We start from the raw sequence: 5,496 nt of genomic DNA on the forward strand, positions 1-5,496 counted from the left end.
TTTTTGTTCTTGTTTGACGCCATACTTTTAATATTTTTATTTATTTTTAGAATAAGTTTGCACCATCATTCAAATAAATTTGGTGTTATCATCATTTGGTGTTTCACACCCCACATTATGGGAATTCATAGATGGTCTCAGGCGTATTCCAAAAATCAATTGATCAATGTTATGAACAATTTGTACGTGGAGATGAACCGCCGCACAAGTGGAATCGGTATCTGCAAGCTGATATGAGAATTAAAGTAATAGTTGAAGATTTTGAAAATCCGAGAAATAATGGAACACCTGAAAAGTGTGACGCATAACTTTGCAATGGATTAGTACTAATAACGGTTCTGTGATGTAATCTAATTTATCTCTAATCTTATTTATGTGCAATCTTATTTACCTGTAATTATATTTGTCTGCAATATAATATAACTACTTTGTAACCATATGTTTTTTTTTACCATTTGCGTATTTTGCAATTTTGATGCTGTTTTCTGAAATAAATAAATAAAAAAAAAAAAACCTCCTTCATGTCCCGGGGCCTTGACGTTGGCAAGGGAGTTTCTCATTAATCTGGAACACAAACAAAAATCTAGAACACTTTCACACATATACACACATATATTTATTTCAAATATGCATGCAAACAATTGCTAATTCAATAAATAAAAATCAGTCATATTACTTACTTATATAATTTCATATTTATTCTATAAATAAATAAAAATACTAAAAAAATATGGTGTCAAACTGCTTTGGCGTCGAAACGACCTGCTTCGTTGGGTGCCATTTGATATGAGTTAAGCTTGTGTCAAGAAAGCATACAATAAACTAACTAGCCAGAGTTACATTACAGACATGAAAAAAAACTGTGGTTTTTCCCATATCTTCACAAGGACTTCAGAATTACCTTACAGCAAGGTAATGCATAATCATGGAAGCAATCAATGTCAATACTTCAGCAACACACAAAAGGTTCAATTCTGCCTTGACTGTTGGATTCACTAGATGTTTTCCCAATTGAACATGTCTGGTATACAAATACTGCACACACTGGAATAACAGAGACTACCAGCAGCTGCAAATGATAGAACTCTGGCAACAAATTTCAGTCACACGGATTGCAACATCTCAAGATACTGTATTTCCCAGCATATGAAACACAGTGTGATTTATCAGGTTAGAATTTAAGAAAAATACTTTGGTCAGACAGAAGAGGATCTATAATTTATCCTTAAGGTTTTATTCCAAGCATTTTTCTTAACTGATATCCCAGATATCATGAAACAGGCGAAGATTTTGCAACTATAATATTCAAGGACATGTCACACACATTTTAATTTAGTATACTGTTTAGGTTGAGTTTTATTTCCTCGTAGTTTTTTTTTTCTTTTTCTTGCGACTTTCCTCAAGTGCAACATTTACGCTGATGTGATCTTTCTTCTGGATATTATGCTACGTAATTTGCTGATTGCGTTGCTACAGCCTGAATCTGTGGTGCCACAACTTAAGATAAGACCAATGACAGACAGCCACTGCAACCTCGATGAGCCAAACCCTAGATTCCCTAAAGCAAAGTACAAGAATTTTTAGTTTTGTTACAGTCATATAGCCTAGGCATATTTTCACCTGTTTTAGCATATGAAATTGTTACAAAGCTGAAACAGCTGATTTGCCTTTCAGATACAACAATTTTACCAGAAATTCATTATTGAGCAATACAACTGACAGTGACTCATCAAAATTAGAAAATATAAAAAAACTAAATTTCAGCAGATGAACAGCTTAATCTCTTTGGCATTTCAATTACCCTACGGTATATATTCCTACTTGTATTCATTGCATATATTATGGTCAAAGTAAAAAATCCAGCGATTATTAATAATAATCCAGTTGTTGGGTTAATGAGATAAATAACACAAAATAATCACATTTACTCATAAATATTTATAATCATCAATGGGTTTGGTCAATGCAAATAATTAAGCATACTAAACATAAATTTCAAACATAAAATTCAATGAAATTTTAATGTCATGCAAACATGCATGAAATTAAAAAATGTCTTACAACAATGATTACTGTTATTTATTACATACTTTAGCATTTTTCTTAGCAGTGAAATGCAATTAATGAAAAAAAATGTTTTATAACAATGATTACTGTTATTTGTAAGTTACATTCATTATTTACTACATCAAATAAATTATATTATGAACACCTTACAGCAACAAAAAATGCAAATAAATTGCATTATAAACACACTGCTATTACATTTCAAAGAAACTGTTACCAACTGTGAAATATGAAGTTACGGAGGATTTCTGAATTTTTCCACTGTAGCGGTTTGGGTTACCATTACTTGTGCAATTACAATATTGAAATCCCTGACTACCTAAATTTCTTATGAGCACATTTTCTTACTTATTTTAATATTTGTAACTTTATTGACTAAAATAAAAGCTTCCTAGCAGACAGTAGAATAATTCTTTGGTTAGAAGTTGGTTTAAAATGTCACGTTTTGAGCTTAAATTATTTTCATTTTGTTTAAAAATTGTAACAGCTATGAATTCTCGTTATCAACCTTTACCATGCCAACCCTCTGGTATTTTTATCCTAACAGTTTCTCCTAAATTAGCAGCTGCAGGTTTTAACTTAAAAAGTGCTAACATGTTTTCTTCTTGCTTATTTGGTGACAGTTTAGCACAGTGCTAAGTTTCTTGAATATTTTCTGAGACTTCATCAATTCTTTCTCTTTTCCACTTCAGAATTATGTTGCTCCTTTTCTATTTTCCCAACACTCTTATTTCTGTTTTTCATTACATCTGCAACAGTTATTACCTCCAAGTCTTCATTCAAATCATCCAGTTCAACTTCGATATTCATTGCCAGGTATTTTTCATCTTCAATTCCTATTACAGGGTTCATAGCCACATTTTAGTTAAAAAAATAAGCACCTATAAGCACTTTTCAAGCACATTTTAAGAAAAAAAATAAGCACCTGTCTAATTACATTATACCCAAATGCATAACCTTAAAAATTAGACTCGTAATTTAAAATATGAGAAATGCAGTATTTATTAAGAGAGAATAAGTATTACCTCAACCATGGAAAATAATTACTTTTTTTAAAATTTTAAATAACAGTTCAATTTACAGAACTAGTTTACAATGAGAGAAAAAAAAAAACTATGCAGAACTAAACTATATTACAAGATTTAATGATGAAATTTCATTTCAAAATAGAGGAAATAAATAATAATAAGGCATATTTATTCTATTTGGTTGGAACTTAATAATAAATACCATTTATTTTTCCACTCATATTGATATTTAACTAATTTAAATCTAAATTCTAAACATTTTCTAAATTTCCATCATATATCAGTTTTTTCTTAACAGATATTGCAGGCAAAGTAATTTAAGTAAAAAAGAGGAACATTTCTGAAATCAGAAGACAGAAATTTGCTTCATGCAGTCATCCATTAACAGTAAAAGCTTAACTACCCGCATACTTGAAAATTGGCGAACATTCGGACAGTCGAGCGTAACTTGAAAAAGAGGAGCGGAGGAATAGACTGTAGCCGTTCTTTAGATTTTTCTGCTAAATAAATGCTTTTGACATTTTGATATGTGCATCATATGAAAACAAACCAACGGAACAGAAAAATATTCTGCTTTGCAAGCACAGTAACACTCTTTTAAGTGTTCATAAACAAATCTCGGACCGAACATCAAAATTAATTATCTCTGCAAAATATCGCAAACGTTATTGCGCAATACGTGCGTGGTAATTCTTCCCTACATGATATTACGCAATCGGATTCAACAGCTGCTGCCGGTATTGGGAGAATAAAGAACTAAATAAAGGAAAAGAAAGAGACTTACCAATCTGGGGTGTTTTTCATTCTAATTTTCAACAGACTGCGTTAAATTTCCGGAATAGAATCATTCTTCGCTTGGGGTGGTAGACCGCAGAACTTTTAGTCCTATTCAATCCAGATTGGAAAGTGACCGAAAAAAAAAAAAAGGTCCGTTGCTTGTTTTGCAACGAACTGTAACAGTTTCACTATTCAAGATTTTGCGGAGAAAGGGGAGAACCTCCCAACCTTCGCACTGTATAATGTATTGGCCAAAAAAATGAAATTATTTTGACTATTCGATTAATTTCCCTTTATTTAAGGCATTCCGAATATTATTCCTTAGAAAGCTAATCTGTGTTAAAAAACAACCATTTTTGGAAGTTTACTATACTTCAGCAGTTACTGCAAATATGTTATTTATAAACATGCATACATATGCTCATAATATAAGTATAACGATTATAATAAACATGAATATGAACTGACCAAGTGGAACGAGAATGCAAATTATTAAGATCTTGATAGAAATTCAAACGTGGGTAGTATTTGGGTGGGAGGAAAAGAACGCCGAATGTACCGGAGTTTTCTACTGCTTTCGCAATTCTTTGACCAACAGAACAACGGGCACCTACCTGTCTGTACTCTCTGCGCACACCAAAGGTTATGTTAATGCAGAGAAAGGAGGAAAAGCTATTTCCGGGAGTATGATTCACCATCTGACATTCCATATTAGGAAGAAAAGTTGTTTATTTAGTTTCGGCTTTGGTACAGAGAAAAAATTGTGCGTTCATTAAAAAAAAAAAAAAAAAAGCACTAAAAGCAAAAAATAAGCACTAAAAACAAAAAAATAAGGGCTTTAAAGAAAATGTAAGCACCTATAAAGGCCTTTATATTTTATTTTCAAATATAAGGACTTATATGCCTTCTGACCACTTTGTATGTTTGTTTCCAACCCAGCAAGTAAAACCTCTTCAATATTTTTATTAGCAAATTCTTTGCCATTGTCAGTCTCAGCCCTCCATATCGTGAACACATCCAACAGATGATAGGTAACTTAATTTGCTTTTATTGCCCTTTACTGAACAAAGTTCATTAAATGGTCTTGTTAAACCATTATAAACTTAATGTCTCCATTCGCTTCTGACTGTAAGTCAGTAAGATCGACCAACTTGACACCTTGGATTCAATTTAATGCTTTTAACAAAGTGTGTGTGTGTGTGTGATTTTGGCAAAGCCTCGAGGGCTATCTGCCTAAGGGGAGGGATGCCTTCGTGGAGGACTTTCTAAGGGGAACTGGCTCGTATACACGTTACACATGGGGAAAACCACGAAAACGCCCATGCGGCCAGCCCGTTCGTGGGATTCGAACCTCGGACCGAACTACCAGTGTTCAGCGACTTTACCGCTCGGCCGCTGGTGAGCCTGCTTTTAACAAAATAAACAAACAGAAAAACTTTGTCTTGGAACAAATTGCTTCTTTTGACAAGATTCACAAAGATTTAAATATATCAATTTTGATCACAATATGCTTATATTTTGTCTTAAGCATTTTTATCATTCTATTGCACCCTCCATGGCAAACTGCAATATGAATCTCAAGAGTTTTTTGAAAATTCTCCTCCAGAAAAGCATAAAGTATAAT

This window comes from Stegodyphus dumicola, chromosome 5 (genome assembly GCF_044657685.1).
Source record: "Stegodyphus dumicola isolate Sdum_Otavi_A_Nest chromosome 5, ASM4465768v1".
Lineage (NCBI taxonomy): Eukaryota > Metazoa > Arthropoda > Arachnida > Araneae > Eresidae > Stegodyphus > Stegodyphus dumicola.